Genomic DNA, 18,351 nt, shown 5'->3' on the forward strand with positions numbered 1-18,351 from the left:
GAAGCAAATGAAACTGAAGGCTCATCCGGTTTTACTGTAGCACTCGTAGTATTAAGAGGGATTGTAATATAATCCTCTTCAATGAATAACCCTAACAGATGTTATCAGAGTTGCTCTGTATGAGCTGTGGACCTCTTGCTAGAACTCCCTCTGTGGAAGTCCAGTTCATAAATTGTCCTAATGGGCTGCCTGCCTCATCCTGCTGCTGCCGCGGCATGAAAAGGAGGTGGTTACCAGAGGCCTTGAAAGCCGGCATTATTCCCATCTGTTTTTCATTACAATACTGCTAAATATTTCATGCTTTTTGTTTTACAAACAAGTAAGAGCAAAACTAATCTTTTTGTTTAATGTTCCTTGATCGACGTTTCAAGGAGGAAAAAAAGAAGTTTTGAGTTTGGTTTGGTTTTTTTTTTCTTTACTTCAGATCTCTGCAAAAGCTTTTAACGGAAGATAGAGCAGATTTCCATTGACTTTTCTGGTGGGCTTTTTATGGCACCATTGATACAGGAAAAGATACGGGGGAAATCCAGATGATGAATGTGCTGTTCAATCAGCTGGGATTTCTTTGCTTGCGAGGAGATAACTCGATGAAGTGCAAACAGAGACAGGGAGCAGACATTGACTTCTTGTCAGCTATATAGAGAGCTATCTCTGGCTGGGGCTGCTGGAAAACACAGCAGCTATTAGTCCCCCTTTGCCCTTTCACAGCGCCCTGTCAGAGGGTCCCCAAGCACTGCAGCCAGAGCCATCCATTAAACCACAGGGCAACAACTCTGTTTAATTACCTCTCCTTTACAGGGAGGGGGAGAACAGCTCTGGGAGGATTCAGCTGACATTTTAACCTCCTGGTTCCCTAAACTCCCACTGAGGTGGATGAGTGAAAGCATTCCCATGGGCACTCAGCATCTCTGGCAGCAGGTGCTGCCCCTGCCCCAGAAGCATGTAGGTGACCCAGCTCCACACAGTGACCTCCATTCACAGGGCAGAGGTGAGGAGGAGGTCAGGAGCCTCCTTGGGACATGCAGTCTCCCCTCAGGTGACTTGTGGACATGCTGGACAAAGGTTTTGAGCAGTTTCTTTCCAATCCAAAGCACACACTGGCACAGTGTGTCTTGAGTGATACCATTCCACTCGAATTGTGGTGTTGGCTGGTTTATCTGATGTTTGGACAAATACCTTCATTATGGCACCCAGTGGGCTACTTTAGCTGTGCAGCCTAATTGCAGACAAAATGTGCGAAATGTCACTCAGAAAGGGCTAAACACTCATAGAATCATAGAATGGTTTGGGTTGGAAGGGACTTTTAAAGATCACCTAGTTCCAACCCCCCTGCCATGGGCAGGGGCACCTTCCATTAGACCAGGTTTCTCAAAGCCCCGTCCAACCTGTCTTTGAACACTTCCAGGAACAGGACATCCACAACTTCTCTGGACAACTTGTTCCAGTGCCTCGCCACCCTCACAGTAAAGAATCTTTTCCTAATATCTAATCTACTCTTGTTCCATTTAAAACCATTACCCATCATCTTATCACTAACTACCCATGTAAAAAGTCCCTCTCCCTCCTTTTTATAAGGCCCTTTTAAGTATTGGAAGGTGCCCTAAGGTCTCCTCAGAGCTTTCTCTTCTCCAGGCTGACAACCCCAACACTCTCAGCCTGTCTTCATAGGAGACATGCTTCAGTTCTCTTGATCAACTTTGTGTCCCTCCTCTGGACTCACTCCAACAGGTCCATGTCCTTCTTATGCTGAGGTCCCCGAGCTGGACACAGCAGTCCAGCTGAGGTCTCACGAGAGCAGAGTAAATATTAAGACAATATGAATGTTCCCTCTTTCAGTCTGTTGAAGCTTGACCCTGCAATGGAGTCATGGTGTGTGAGTGCAGATAGTTAAATCAACATGCTACATTTGACCACCTAGTAATACTTTTTATATCATTGCACAAACAGAAATGAGTTTGTCTGATCCACTCTTGAGGTGAATTCTCTGCATTTATTGCAGGATGAATTTTTCCCTGATGGCTGATGCATCAACCATCCCATCCCTTTCTCCCATAATCACTGGCCCGAATTCAGAGGCAAAAGTGAGTCTTGAGGCTGGATCCTAATGCTTGCCTGCAAATAGGCTTTATAACTTATGCTGAACAAGACACCCAAGCAGTAAAATCATATACCACTTTCTACATTATGTTTCTTATTTTTCTAGCATTTTCCTCCCGAAGACCTCAAGGCCCACTGCAAGGTTTGACTAATTCTCAACAGTCATCTGTGTATTAAGTTCTTTTTCCTAATTACAGCTGAAACACTACTGCCGGAGCTTTACATTGCTGTTCTTGAGCATCTCCCTACAATGGCACACAATAGTTTCACTCAGGACTGTAAAAATAAGTTGTAGCTTCTAATGGCCATAGTTCCTTGCATTCCATCATTTTCATTGAGGATTTTGACGTTCTTCTTAAAAAAATTTCAAGTCCAGGAATAGTAAATGCCGAGTCACAAAAGCTTAGGAAATGGGTCAAATCAGAGTGAAAGGCAGCATTACAGTGTCTGATCTGCTGTCTCTGATAATACCCTCACAAGACAAGGGTCCCTCTTTCCCCCCCCCCCCCCATTCCTGAACAAATGAATTGCAGCATGTATGAAATCTCCAGAGGCCATCTGTGACTGTAATTCATTTACCCACCGTATTATGGAACAGATTTTCCAGTGAGTTCAAAACTCGGGAAAGGGGGGGAAGGGAATAGTATGATGAGAAGGATCTGTGATCCATATCTAAAAGTAAAAATATTATTCAATTGTCATATTTGATGGATAAAGTGTCTGACACACCAGGCAAAGCCATAGCAACTAGATAAATATGCTTAAAACATTTAATTTTGATACATTAAGAATGAGTTGGAGCGGGAGCTTATCGACACTGAAATTAAGCAGACATTTCTAAGTTCCTAAAAGCCTCTGATTTTGTTTAGTTTGGAAGAAAATTTGCTGTAGATAACTTGGAAGTGTAAGGGGAAGTTGGACATGGTGCACAAAGGAGCAGCTTTGACAGGTCAGGACTAGCAGTTACGTTTCTTCTTCATCTGTTATTTTCCAAGTGCCAACAGCCCCCACCTCATTTGCATTAGACCACAAGAGGCCTCACAGCAAACTTACAGACCCTTGGCTTCTGCTTTTAAATTGAAATTAGTATGTTCAATTATGATTTTAGCTGCTACAAAAATATTTTTATATATAAGGCAATCTCAATATTTCTGTAAGGCTGTTAACATTCAGTAATTGTAATTAGTAACACATCCTCACAAACAGCCAATTGGTTATGTGGCTGTAAGCATTAGATTTCCACCCTGAGTAATTCCAAGGATGTCACTGAAGCTGCAGCAGGAATTAATTCACTCTATGGCAGCTGGCAGGGTTTGTGTTTACTCTGTGGGTCACGTTGGTACCCGCTGGAGGGTTTTCATTCTGCACTAGGTTCTGTGTTCCTTCATAAAGTGATACAATGCAGAAGATGGAAATGGTGCAAACTTCTAAAAATTGTTTTCTGTAGACATCTGATCAAGAGCTACAGCTGAAGAAGGAAAATGTTCACCTCCACACTTATTAAGGGGCTATGTTGGAGCAGAGAGGATTGGAGAGAAGGCAAGGGAAGGAGCAAGACTCCAAAGGAGCACTTCACCTTGCTACGAGTCTGAAATCTATTAAAGGAGCTGCACCAAGCCCTCCACCAGCAGCCCCTGGCACTTGCAAGAGCCAGCATCAGCTTTCTTCTCCTAGTGCATCATGCCCTGACATACCTTTCTCTGAGCCAGCGCAGCAGTGAAGAAGACACACACAACTACTTTCTTCTCCCTCCTCTTCAAGGGATTGTGAACACACTCACCTCACCTAACCCATGTGGGCACTCTGGGGTATGAACTGAGAAAGGGCTGGGGAAGAGCAGGTACAGCTGAGCATTAACAGCCTGGCTTCCAGCCTCTGGAGAAGGATTCACAGCTCCTCAGTTGTGCAAAGCAAGCCAAGTGCGCTTGCCTGAGGGCTGAGTGAGCCAAATACTGCTAATACTGCTACATTATTACTTTCAACATTACCATCACAGCTCACTAGGGATGAAGTAATTGACAATTGTATTTCTTTTTTGCTCACACTTTCACATCTATAGCAGATAAAACACTTTGCAGCATGCCCACAATGCTGAGTGTATTTTTTTTTATACAATACTGGCAAAGTGACAAGACTTGGTAAACACCGGCAAAACTGTGTATTTTTAACAATTTATTTTTCCATTGGAGAACTAAGACAGAAATATGCTTTTACTGGTGCAACTATATCTATGCAACAGACCTTTTTTTGCATGCCTACATGTATATATGTATGTGTATATATATATATATCATGATACCCATGATCAGCAACATTTGTAGTGTCAGGTTTGTCTTGGTGAATACAGACATTAGGCAAGAGATTAGTAAGTAAAACCATTGTAAGCTCCTCCCTGTCTCAGCTATGCTTGCTGCTCTTCAAAAAATGGGAAGATGGTGAGAAATGTGACTGACTGCTTTGGTATTATCACTTAATTTACACAGAGTGGCAATTTGGTCCCAGAAAACTAAAATCAAATTCAAAGAAAACCAAAAATCATTCAAAACCCAACCTGTCCGAGGCCAAACCAAGGAAATTAAAATAAAGGAAAGATGCATTAGCAAGGTTAAAAGCAAAGAATAATGTAATTTATGTATGGAAAACAAAAAGGGTAAATTACAAATGAAGTGGCAGCTTTCTAAGAAAGGGAAGGGGAAAGTGGGCTGAGCTGCAGATGGAAATACTGTGCCAGGGGTAAGAGCTAAAACGTGGCAGGGAGAAGAAGTGGGAGTGGGAGAGGAATGGGAGGGGGCAGGAAGGATGGGGCTATACACAACACTAAGCACAGGGCTGGCCCAGTGGGAGGGTGGCACAGAGGTAGCAGCCTGATGCCACAACACACCTTCTGATGGGGCTGGGATTTCCATTCTGCCTGTTTGTGTCATGGGTGTCCTCTGGTCACAGGGGGAACCAGGGGCAAATCCTGTTCTCCCCAGGAAATCACTGCTAGAACTCCCCTTGGCTTTCCTTGATTTCACAATGCAATAGTGATTTCTCACTTTAGCAATCTAGCTCACAAAAGTGGAGAGGGACTGGGGGAGACTCGATGTTTTCTATGACCACCTGTGGGTACTTGACTTGCAAGAGACCCAAGAGAGACAGTGCTCAGGGGCAGAGTGAAGGCACAGTCTCAGGTGCCCCACTGGGCACGGGAGCTGCATGGCGCTGCCAGGGGTTGCTGGTGCCACCTCCCATCCACTGCCTGCAGCTAAGGTGTGGTGAGACTCTGGGGAGCTGATGTGCAAAAGGGGAAAAACAGGACTCCATGGTCAGATCTGCCTATGGGTCTGACCAAATTTGTGCCCCAGCTCCATGCCCTGAAGCAGCACTGGGTTTTGCAAGGGCAGAGGAAGCAGCATCTCAGGCAGTCAGGATTTAGCCTGGACGTAGCCATCAGCCTGGAGGGGCACAGCCATGCCAGGGATCTGCTGTCCCAGCCTCAGCTTTTTTCCTCAGCACTCAGCAGAAAAGCCAAATGCCTGCTGCTAATAATCATGTCTAGAGATAATTTTTAATAACCCTTTCAATCAGGAATCACATTGCTCATGGTAAGAAATTCCAAACTGATCTTTCATGTTGTCACTGTCTTGCTGTGTTTGGCTCTTCAGCTCTCTTTCGGCAGCTAGTGGGGGAAAAAGTGCTCCTGGCATAGGGGAATGCCCAACCCCCTGTAGAGGAGCCAGAAGCTGCACAGCAGCTGGCCCTGGCCCCACTGGCAGGCAGGCTGGCAGGGAACCTGTTAGGCTGGTCTCCATCAGATGTTTGGCAGAACTAACCCATACCCAAAGGATCCTTATAACCAGCAGTTATACCCATTTTCCTTCCAAAACTGTCTCCAGTGTTGTGCTGAAGGCAGAGGCCAACAGAAATCAGCTGCTGGGCATGCCCCTTGCCACAGGGCACACAACAGGCTGTGTCCCTGCTTCCTGGGCTGTCTCCAGCTGCCTTGGACAGTCTGATGGGGGGCAGCACGGCTGTCTGCCAGCAGTGCAGTCCTCTCCAGAGGGTACCTAGCAAAGCTTCAGGAAAGCTGGAGGGAAAGGTCTGATGGAGAGTAAGGTTAAATTTCTGTATGAAAGTAAACCTGCATGCCCACTGTGCTGGAAGGGCAGCTGGTGAGTCTGGGTATCTCCTTCAGCCTTAGAGCAGTCCCAAAATGCGCTGTTTCATCCCAGAATGGGCAAACTTGGCCACAATTTTCTTCATGGGGCCAAATTTTAAGAACAGCTGTTCCCACTCCTGTATGCCATGCTCTTTCAGAGAGTGACAAATGGTTCTTATTTGTCCTTGACAAAAGCCAATCCCTGTCTGAGTTTTTTTATGACATTTTAACTACTAGTCAGCCACCTTGGTTTTGCTGTGGGAAGAGCTAAATGGAGCAATTAGAAAGAACCAACACAGTGCCATTTGGCACTTCGTGTATTTGGCAGCACTGTCCCCTCCTCACCTGATGTGGCAGAGTATATGACCCTGTGAGCTGGCAGATGGGTCATGCAAGTGGGAATGGACAATGTGTGCATTGCTGGGCCATTCCTTCAAGACAGCAAAAAGGGTCTAATTTCTTATGACAGAAAACAGGACTGAGAAAAGAAGACTTGTGTTAAGCAGGAGGAGAAATATAAGCATTTTCTTTGGTTCCACTTTCGTCCCAGCCTCTGAAGATGGAAGCCAATGTCCTGGAGAGCTGTGTTGGTCAAACTGGTAAACCAAGGTAGCTATCACTATTTGGATGTTACACTGTCCTTGGTGTTTTTGCCTATTCTTGGGGAAAAACTTGGGTTCCATAAAAATGAACACTAGCCGTCTTAGGGCACAAGCAGGCTCTCACATTTGTGCAAATCTGTTGATATTGGAAGAGAAGAAAGCCAGAACATTTCTATTGGCACCTAAAACGTATCTAACAAAAACCACACCCATGTGTCTGTACAGTGCTGCTCACTCTCTGCTCTGGCAAGCACAGTTAGGAGTGCCAGCAGCAGGCAGAAAAAGGATCACTTCTGTTCTTAAACCTGTTTGTATTAGCTTCTTACCCGTGAGGAGCCTGAGTGCACAAGCAGCAGCAAGAAAAGCTGGGCAGTTTCACAAGCTGAGAAGTCCCTGAGGTCTGTGAACTGGGGCCACCTTCCTGGGAGCCCAGAACTCTCAGAGAGATGTATTCCCATAGTGCTGGGCATTCACTCAGTAAAAAGGTGCCAAACGAGAACAGCCGGGAATGGACTATGGTCAGCACAAAAAGAGATGATCTATTTTTCAATGTTTTTTGTTTGGAGGACTTGGCTGGTAGGACCCTCCTCAGAGAGCCCATGTGCTGAGCTTGGATGCAATCAAGTTCCTAGTTTATATCGTTAATTTGCACTGTTGCTATGGAAAGATGTTTTGGGGCACACGTGTGTACATGAACTCACGAGGCTGTACATGCTTCCCAAGGGAAGATGGCAGGCTCCATTTCCTCCACCCCTTTTATATCACAGCCTGAAACATTTGTGTTTAAATTCCATCACATCGTGCAAAACCTCTTCTGTTTCAACCAGCCAAAACCAGCTGCTATTTCTTCTTTTGTTTGAAATAGTAAAGCAAAACAGTGTTTACTTTAATTCTTGAGAGTGTCACAGATAATCTGTGGGATGGAGTCCTCATTTTCCATGCACTCCAAAACTACAGAGTGTCACGCACAGCTGTCAGTAGCACAAAAAATGAAATCAAGTTGCTCAGCTCAGACAAAAGCAGATAAAAGTTCTATGTGCATTTTCTTGTAAGAGAAAAGGTGGAAGGGATGAGGAGAAGAATCTTAACATAAAAGAAATGTGAGGATTTTAGGCACTCACAAGAGGATAAAAGAATCTGGAATCTGCCAGTAAAGAGGGATCTTTTGCCTTCCTGAAGCATACTCTTTTTTCCTCCCGCTTCATTATAAAGCAACTATTGCAGAACATAAATGACCTTGTAGACTCGTGAGATATTCCTGCCAAAAAGCGTATCCATTATCAAGTAATACATTTTCTGCTTGTGTAGTTCCAGTGTACTCTTTTGAAAAGCAGTAAGTTCTCTTCTGTCTCCCTTATCACATTTCAGGATGCCTTTAGTCATGGGACTCTGCTTATTCAGTAGTTCATGTCAAATTTACTTCAGTAAGCAAAAATTAGAGTTCTTTGAGAATTGCTTTCCTGTTCCCCAGTAAGGGATGTGTTAGGCTTGCTTCTTCTCTCAGTAAAATATGTTTGAGGTTTGCTCTTGATTTCATGGAAGCATTTCATGAAGGCACAAAACAATAGTTGTTGAGACTAAGTCTCTCCAGAACTGTGCTAATTCACTCCACCTGAAGTGTCCTTTTGCAAGGAATCAACAGAAAAAAGAAAATGAACATTTGGGACAAGCACTTCAAAAAGCTAGAAACTAATTTAAAAATGCATCATAGCTCAAGTTGTCCTGGCCAGCTGTGCTGCTACACAACTTGTACAGCATGACACCTTGGTCTCTGATAGAGAATAACTTTAGGTTAAAGTCAGACAAAAATAATGCCTGATAAATAATAAACCCCAAATGTTAGAAGCAACCTGAAAGCAGCATCATCCCAATGCCTTCAGGGGACAGTCGTGACCAGCCCTCCATCTAGCCCACCTACACTGGTTGGCATCAGCTGCAACCAGGCCACAGACCATCCTAACAAGTTGTCCACATAGATGACCACACAATATGAAATTTCACTGCAAAAATGCATTTCAGAGTCACAAATTCAGGTAAATATTGTTGGCCTCTGATGTCAAAACCTGTATTTGAGGGCTTTGCTTCGTGATCCATTAAGTGATACAACAATAAAAGTTTGTTAAGAGTGAAAGAAATATCCAATATTTTTGGCTAAGAGAGTGAGCCTTTTGTTTGCTCAAAATAACTCATACATTGGAGTTGTGCCCTTAAGAGTACAGCTACTTGCTTTCATTTAAGAAAAAATTAAAATTGCTATTATTATTGTGTCCCAAATTTTATTCAGTCATAATGCTACTCATGTGTTTATTGTTGCTCTAAAGTATTCAGGTACTTCAGTCTGATGGAGGATGGAACACCAGCCATCCATGTGTGGTGCATTTTCTATCAGACAATTGCAGGTTTGCAACAAAAGAAGAGAAAAAAGTGTTTGCAATAAAAGAGTCCAAGAAATGCAGGAAAATGTTGTGAATTTTTTTAAAGATGTTTCTTGCTAGGAACTGAGATTTATAGTAGCCTCTCCAGCGTCCTGAAATACTGAGTGTCTCAAGTTCGCACCAGGATCATTAATGGCTGTCCCACGAGCTCCGTGCTCCCAGAGAAAGGCACGTTATCACTGTCATTTCCTGGTTTCCCCAAATTCTGACACAAAGCAAGCTGAACTTGCTCTGTTTTGCATGGACTCACATGCGATGTTTCAGGCTTTTGTTGGCCTAAGAAGTCCAGTGTCATCACCAGGCTGAAGTTCGTGGCTCTTCCCAGCTCCAGCCTCACTTCCCACCCACCCTCTTGGCACATGGAAAGAAGGCAACATCTGAGCATGTTTTAATACAAGTCCAGGCTGTTGCTCAACAGGCTAGACAAACTAAGCTTGATGTGGACTAACAGTCCACTTCAGCAGCACATATTTGGGCCTTGGTATGATTAGGGATGCCCTTAGCTTCTCTTTGCAGATGGGGCCAGAAAGTTCTTTTGCAGAAAATCCCCTTCAAGGATTGTGTCACTGTCCTCACTTACAGAGGGACAAAGAGAAGCCACAGGCTGCCCTGCAGAGGGTTACCTGGCAGTGCAAGGGCCTCAGGATGACAAGCTGGTGTGATGGGTCCTTCACAAAAAATCCAGTTTTGGGGGTGGAAGAGCTTTTCCTGAGTCCAGCATCCCTCTTGAGCTAATGTTGCCCCAGGAAGATGGGCAGTTCATGCTCTAGGAAAAGCAATGCCTGGGATGGCACCTGGATGCCAAATGCTCCTCCCCCTGTGCTGCACTGCAGACTACATCTCCCCCAGACATGGGCAAAACAAACCTAGTTTCTGACTCACTTAAAGGAATCAAGCCCATGGTTCTGCAGAAACAGGGTTTCTGGCAAAATGTTGAAGAGCCATTAATTTATTGGGCCAAGCAGTCTCCAACAGCTCATCCAGAGTTCTGGTTGATCTGAATACAGTGGATAAAAATTAAGCATTTACAACTTCTCTTTAAATTTCTGTTAATCAGTTCAAATTTCTTTTCTTGTTTGCAAAATAGGCATATAAATTACTAATTTTTTTACCCAGTTTCTTTCCTATTGGCAATGTCCCAGTAGCTTCATCTGGGTGGATGTGACCCCCAGGATCCTTCCAGTCTCACTGCTGACCTGGGAATGGTTCAGTCAGATCACCTGTAGACTCCAGGCACATCAAGGATATCAGTCTCACTGTGTTCTAGTTTTCTCTTTCTGAGGTAAATTATAGTGTAGCATTAGACACTTCCACCTTTCTCTATGCCTGGAAAACAGCTTCATGCTCAAGGAGAAATGGTCTTCCAGGTAAGATATTGGACTCATCTGATGTGGCCTGTCTTCATTTCTCTTCCATCAGTGTCTCACTGTTCTGAGACAAATTCCCTGGTCCCAAAATACAAATAGTCCCTTCAAAAATAAGGTTATTAATATATGTGTCACATTAAATGGAAAACAATCTATTGATATTTTTGAGACTACTGATTAAAAAATGCCATAGAACAGCCTTATAACTAGCTCTAGGCAAATATCCATGTCTATCATAAGGAGCAGATCCTGGTTTTGAGTGAATTTACATCGTGTTGTTGGAGTTTTTTTTAAACTGTATTAAGTTAAAGCTGCAGCATGTGTTTGTGAGAGAAGACTTTACAAATGCCCATAGCACTGGAAGAAGCTCAATCAGAATTACCTTTTACTACACACAGGATATGTTCTTCATCTGGGAAAGACAACTTAAATGATGGGTGGATTTTTATGTCTAGTAAAGCATTAACTGTGATCTAAACTTTTCCTGCAGCTAAAGTATTTAGAATGGCTCTTTCCTGTGTGGATTCTCTGGTATCTCTCCTCTACCCAGCTGCTTATTTAGTATAGAAATTGCAGGAGCTTCCTATCTTTGTGATTTCTTCTTCTTGGTCAAATCTGGTTGAAACCAGCCCGTGAGTTCAAAAGTTACTATGAGAAGGGCAGTTAGAGACACAAAAACACACATACACGGTGTTTACATAAGCATTTTCACCCAAGTTAAAAATAGAAAACTGGTGAAATACTCAAAACCTACTTTAAAAATAAAGTTTAGGCTGGTGACAGACTTTTTTCTCTCCAGTATTACCCATCAGTATTTGGCTGTCCAGCCTCAGCATGCTGATGGAGTGCAGGGTAAGCCACCAACCCTGGCAGTGGTTTCCGTGATGTGAATACTGGGTAGTTGTACCACAACCTCATTTCCCAAAGGACTAGTACAGGGGTGCAGTTGTTGCCCTTGGGGAGGAAAAAGTGCCATTCCTGTCCTGTGTAGCTAAACTCTCACATCATTCTTTCTACATGAGCCTCTCCAGAGAATGCCATTGCTCCCTAACTTGCATATATTGATACCACAAATAACCATGGAAATGGGACTAATCCAAGTCTTGGATGGGAATTTCTGTCAAAATTTGGATCAAAATCCTCATGACAGGGCCAGCTGGGAGCCTCCAGCGTCAGTACCTTGGTGATGTGTCTGCAAGGGTATGTCACTGTTTCCCCATAGGACCTTCCCCAGGACAACGAACTCACCAGCCTGTGAGACACCAAATCCATCCCTCTTAATGAAGATGACGCACCCTGACATACCCCAGTGGAGCAGGGCTTGCCCAAGCAAAAACCATCGGGTCAATTCAGCAAAGAGCAGCTTTTTGCAGGAATGTGACCTGCTTGTCTTTGTTTACCCAAAGCCGAGGATTTTTCGATTTTGCTGAGAACAGTTTTCATTCCACCTGCTGCCTGTCACAAAGTTATAGTTGTGCTGCCATGTAAAATGGAGACAGCTGCAGAAAAGCACCCAGACTGCATCAACAAAAGGTCCTAAACATGAGGGAACATTAAAAAAGAAAAAAAAAAAAAAAAAAGAAAAAAAGAGGAGATGTAGCTCAGCCAATGCAAACATGTAAGAAACTGTGCGAGGGCTCAGAAGAGAAACCAGATTGCTGTTGAAATAGCTGGTTAACATTTTGTCTGGAAGCACAACTTCAATAAAAATAGGTAAGGAAACCAGCTAAGGACCCCCAATGGCAAACATATTTATTGAGAATCCAATAAAAGTCTCAGAACAAATAGCCTGAAGGACCTGTAGACACAGCCTCTGCTGTAATAAAAATGCAATACAAGGCATCAGGGAAATGGTAAGGGAAAAAGGCTGCTCCATGAGAAAACCAAACAAGAATCCCAGAGCACAAGGCCTGGAGACGCAGTCTGGGATGTAATAAAATAACTGCCATTGGGGAAAAAGAAAGAAAAACAAAACATCTAACAAAGGCACAAAGAAGCCCCAGATACCCCAGCTAGTCTAGAAAATCACCACAAGTTGCCATAAAAACACATGGGAAAATAGGAAAAGAGTAATGGCTGCAAAGTGATCAACTCCTGCAGGTACCTAAGGGCAGCGTGTAGGCGAAAGTCCACAGGAAGCCATGTCAGCTGCAGTAAACTCTGAGGGTGCCTAGGAGACAAGGCTGTAAAAGGTGACAAAACAGCGGCCTCAGAGGGACTAAATCTCTGCATTGGAGAGAGATTTATTTTAAATGCAAACCCCACATTGCACAGAGCTGTGGTTTTTGATTTATTTATCTTGGTCAGCAAAACTTTTTGGTAGTTACAAAAAATGCTAGAAAATTTCTATCACAAGTGCATAGGCAAAAGTGGTTTCAGAGATGTCCGCTCACTCAAAGGGTTCAATCTGAGCCTGCTTATCGTGAATTTTCTTGTACCACAAAAGCAGCCAGAAAAACGGGCTGTTATCATCAAAGTCATTGTCATGTTAAGTACTGTTAATGAAAATCTTAAAAAAGAAAGGTTTGTAGGAACAAGCAAGGTTTTTTATTAAAGCAAATGAGAAAATGGAGAAAGAAGGTGATTTTCATTTCCTGGTTTCAGTCACACACTGCAGGTCATGACCATAAAAGAGCAGTTGCCTGTCGCCAGGCAAGGACCTGCTCTCTAGGGCTTTGCTGCTGCCTGCACCCCTGCCTGGCCAACAGAAAACCTGCACTGACAGGACAGGTCTGGGCTGGCCTCTCAGCAGCACATCCTCTTGGATGCTGGCAATGCAACATGCCTTGCTGCAGAGGCAGGTCTGCCACAGACCTTTCTCATCACTGCTCCTGTTTTTGCCAACAGTGGGCGAGGGCAGCATGTGACAGTTCTGCCTGGGTTCTGCAGGGATGCCCTCAGGACAACCTGAGGTGCAAACATCACCTTGTTTTCTCCAGAAAAATTCCAGCCTTGGAGGAGATGTGGCACATACTTGTGCTATGAATAACACAAGTCTGCAGTTGAGATTTCTGAATCTCTTCAAAAATTGATTCAATCTACATCTAGAGGTTTTGGGGTTTTGTTGTTTTTAAATAAAATATATACTTCTTCTGGAACAGAATTAATTTGATTAGAAATGTGCTAGAAGTTGGCAGTAGCAAAGTATTTTTGTTTACACACCTCCCTATTAGGAAACCTAAAGCTGACAGTGCTAAGTTAGACCCATGAATCCACTTGTCAAGTTTTACTTTTCATTGCTGACAAAGAAGTACATGCTTTTTCAACAACTGTCCTTTCACATGTTTGTCAGCTCTGCTCCTTGCAGTAATCACTTTAAACCAACTACACTTTTGAAATTGTCCTTTCTGAGCTGAGCTGCCTGGGCTGCAGAGTCCCAGGGTTTGCTGGACACGTGGTTTAATGGTAGAGGATGGTGGTGTTCAGATGCACGCATGAACCTTCAGCCAAGCATGTAGTGGGCTGTTCCTCCCAGCTTTGATCTCCTCAGCTCCCACAGATACTTTGGGGTAGATTTTGCCCTTCTTGGGTAATTTACAGTGTCTCTCCCTGCCAAGGAGACTTCAAGTTATAGCCCCTTCTTCCAGCCCACCTGATGTGGATTTATCCATCACTTCCATCCGTTGTTTTGCCGTGAAGTGCTCCAAGGACACGGCGCTGTCTGCAGTTCACCGAGCCTTACGTGCAGGGGTGCTCTCATCACGTGCAGGCCTGGAAAGAAGAAAACCCAAAAATACCAGTTACAGCAGAAAGGTTAGGTTCAGAAAGGTTAAGCTGTTATGTCTGTGGTCCAAAAGAGTGGTGAGCTGAGCTCATTCCACCAAGTCTCTTGCTAATCTGGTGCTCTCATGGGTGTGAAATATTATCAGCTGTTAGAGTTATTAACCAGTGTTAACCAGGTAGTGTGTGCACTGAGCTATGTTTGAGGTTACCTGTGCCATTAAGGGCTTACAAACTCAATTAAAGATTTTAGTGCTCAACAGTTAATGGTTAATTTCTGCAGATGTCCTGTTTCCAATTACTATTCATATATAATGTGAGCAGCATGGCATCACACTTCAACTCAGACAGACCTATTTTTTTTTAATATATCGTAGCCAAGCAGAAGGTTTCACTTAATTGCATAATACTCAATAGTTAGTATTCCTGGAGTGTCTTTGAAATCCGTTTTAAATCCCAGCTATTTCCACCTTTCTTTTTCTATTATTATCACTATTCCCCATCTCACTTGTGCTCATCTGACCCCACAAGGATACGGGGATGTTCTTTGCATTGTGCCATGACCCCACTGCCCAACAAGGAGGAAAGAATGCTGTGAAATGGCCCTTCTGGTCCCTACACTCACAGGGAGGTTTTTCAGAGGTTTTCTTTTTTATCTCTCATTGGAAATGATGAGGGAAGCTCACAGACCCCAAAGTACATGGAGGAGCTGAAATGCAGATTTAAAAGCCTACATTTGAGCCTACTCTGGTTGGAAATTTTTAAACAACAAAAACCCTCTTGTAAAATCAACTCTGGTAACAGAGTGTTTGACTAAATCTGTGGAGGGAGTTAAATGGAAAGTTCTGAGTCCTGGAGTTACACCCAGGTGGAAGGAAACTTGCTGCTGTCAGTAAAGAGAAAGAGTAAATAAATCAGTTCTCAACTAATGAGGCAAATAAATTCATAACTGGAATCACCTATTATGAAAAATCAATTACTTTCTATACACGCAATTGTGATATTCCTCCTGAGAAGAACATGAGCACATGCCTAACTCTGCACATGCAAGTAAATCAATGCTTATCACTGAATTTAAGAATATAATTAAATTGAAATTAAATATGAAATACCTTGGGAACTACTCATGAGCTTGAAATTCAGTCATTTAAATGCAATGTTGAACTGAGGCTTCTGGGAGGAAAGGACCCAGGGAGATGCACACCATGCTAGATGGTTTCACAAGCCCTTCCAGCCATCTGATGACTGCACTGTTATTAAAAAGGCATGTCCCACCTCTTTTCCCTGACATGCTTCCCCAGCACAGCAACCAACCATGTCATTTGGTCAACTGCATCAGCAAACTGATCTAGAGAAAAAACAATCCCCCCAAAAACCCAATCATTTTCAGATGGGTGTGTTCCCTGACTCATCTGGTGGCAGGCACTGGCTCACAAAACGGAGATGTGAGGGGATGAGGTGATCCTACCTCTTCTGGTGGCTCAGAGTCACCAGCTGGTCAAGCTGGTAGGGAAACCACATGTGCTCTGAAGCCTGTTACAAAGTTCCATCATTTGGAAAGTCTTCGCAGTCACTTCTGATCTGTTCCATTGTGTGTGAAATTGTGGCTCTCTGAGTCATTCTTTCAGGTAGAAGAGATTTTTGGAGGATATCTAAGGAGATGATGTTCTTTGAAGATTCACAGATGTGCAGTGTCAGTGCCTCTTAAGGCTATAAGGGATGCAGTTAGTCTGCAGAGAAGACATGACCTACCCAATGATAGAGATCTGCTTTTTTCTCTAAGAAACATCAACAGGAGCTATTAACCCCAGTGGTGTAAGCCATTTTAAACCGGAAAAGATCTGGACAAGAGGTTAACAGAAGAGAGATACAATTTCAGCTATTAAATACAAAAGAGGCAATGCTAAGTTCATATAATGGTATATAAAAAAATTATCATGGATGGAGATAACAGACACCTGGGGCTCAGAAAGTGTCTAGATGTCTCTGAAGTTTTGGAGTGAGATCCCTCCTTCTCAGGTCTGCAGAGAATTTACAGTGTGGATAGAATGGCTCTGGGCAAAAGTCTCGCTCTGGTCATTGTCCAGAAATTGTGGGAGAAACTTCAGCAAGATCTAAGACCCATCCTAATGCTCAGCATTTCTTGCTACAAATGTTAGGAGCCCTTTTTAATCTTGCTGCCTCCCACAGAAATACAGACTATTGGGCACCTCTAAATGCCCCCCACCTGAATCCCCAAAGGGGAAAGATTCACCCACACAAGCCTGTAAATGGAAAGCAAGCGAGAGGAGGAATGAAGCATGTATGACAGATATTCACCACGTTCTTCAAAGCGTTACTGGATGAGGTTCACATGGGCCATGCAAGAATGAGCAGCATGGAACACATCCAAAACTGTAGGATTCATCCATTAAAAGACAATGTGTGGCTGACTTCTTTTTCATTTAAATTAGTGAAAGTGAAGGAACAGACAATCCTGCTTAAGGACCTGTTTCCACTCAGTGCTGAGCACCTTGATGAAGACATCTATTTATATCAGGCATTTATTTTACAATGGCAGTGGCACCTCTAACCAGAGCCAGGCCACCAGAGTAGAGAATAACCCCAGCTCCCTGCAAAGAGACAAAATCAACCGAGGACTTGAAAGAGTTTCTCAGACCTCATAGGATTTTTCCTTGTTTTTTTTTTCTCTCAGTGGAAAGTCAAAAAAGCACTCAAGTGGATGGCAAAGTGTCTCACAAATATCTTGTGTAATTTGGCAACCGCAGTGTTCCACATCTAATTTCACTACAGCACATTGAATGTTTGGGGGTTTTTTACAATGGTTTTTGCACCTTTAACAACATGTTGATTATTGCATTTTGAAATAACTCACTTCTTTAAGAATAACTTAAGTGAAAATTTCATTTAGAATTGTGACACCTGGAGAAAATCAACATCATGTGACTTATAGGCACTTCTAAACAGGAAATACTCCATTTATTTTTTTAGCTGTGTTTGTGTAATAAAGTCTAGTATCCAAGTGTGAGCAACACATTTTCTCGTTTTATTAAACAGCATGAAAGGATTTATTACTTCTTCACTGAATGCACTTCTGGCACCAAATGGAGCTGGACAATAATTGTCAGGCACTGAGTTTAACATTATGAGAAAACACCTTTGGTAGAGTTCAGAGTTTATTGTGTAATGAAAAATACACCTAGATGGTGAGGCTTCCTTTGAGAATTTGTTTGGTGAGTATAATCTCAGGTACTGCTGCTTAATAAATTGGATTCTTTGAAACAGAAATTAAAGTACTGAAATAATATCTAAGAAGGTTATTTTTCTTTTCCTCCTCCAGCTATGTGAAGTTCCCCGAGAAAGAAAATAAAACCAGAGGGAATGGAGAACATTTCTTTTACCACTCAACAGGTTAGGGGTGTGAGGTGCTCTCAAGAGCCATGTACCGTATTTGTGACTTTTCGTGCCTTCTCCTCTGATCTTTCTCGAATGCACAGGCTGCTCCTGTTCTTGTGGTTCCAGCCCTGGCCAGAGCCAGGCATGAGGGACTTTTGTCTCTCTTTTTGTTTTATTCCCTGTGTTGCAAGGAAAAGCTGCCCCAGGCCAGGCAGGAGCCTTGAAGATGGGCTTAACCGTAGAGAAATCACCAACTGTTTTGCGGGTGTGCAGTACTCCTGTACCCTCAGAAGTTCCTCAGGAATGGACACTGATGAGAAAAGGGAGAGATGTGGTAAAAATCAAAGTCCTGCCCTTCAGAGGATGAGCACAGGGGACCAATCTGCAGTGCCCTGATCTGAGTTCCATGTACTTTGTACAGGCAAAGGTGCCTGTGCCGAGTGCCTGGAAAACATGGGCGGCAGAGCTTTATGCTCTCTTGACTCAGGCACAAATGACTGCTCAAAGTTGAGATAAGAAAAAGGCCCTGTGTATCTCTATGATCCTGGGCTGACAAATTCTCCCCGAAATCTCAGTGAAGCATTACAACACTC

At 43.3% G+C, this 18,351-nt stretch overlaps 1 long non-coding RNA gene across 3 annotated transcripts in view; it reads right to left on the bottom strand.

The window, feature by feature from the left end:
* Nucleotides 1–18,351, bottom strand: part of LOC127479466 (uncharacterized) — a 30,601-nt gene that overhangs the window by 1,105 nt on the left and 11,145 nt on the right. For 2 of the 3 annotated variants that reach the window (XR_007907572.1, XR_007907575.1), the window contains 2 exons: nt 14,235–14,353; nt 9,879–10,720 (listed from right to left, as the gene is read on the bottom strand). This is a non-coding gene — a long non-coding RNA (uncharacterized LOC127479466). Of the gene's footprint in view, nt 1–9,878; nt 10,721–14,234; nt 14,354–18,351 lie in introns of those variants that run through there. The other variant, XR_007907574.1, reaches the window with a different exon arrangement.

The sequence above is a fragment of the Manacus candei genome, unplaced genomic scaffold (genome assembly GCF_025592945.1).
Source record: "Manacus candei isolate 608988 ecotype Guabito, Panama unplaced genomic scaffold, ASM2559294v1 h1tg000067l, whole genome shotgun sequence".
Taxonomy (NCBI): Eukaryota; Metazoa; Chordata; class Aves; order Passeriformes; family Pipridae; genus Manacus; species Manacus candei.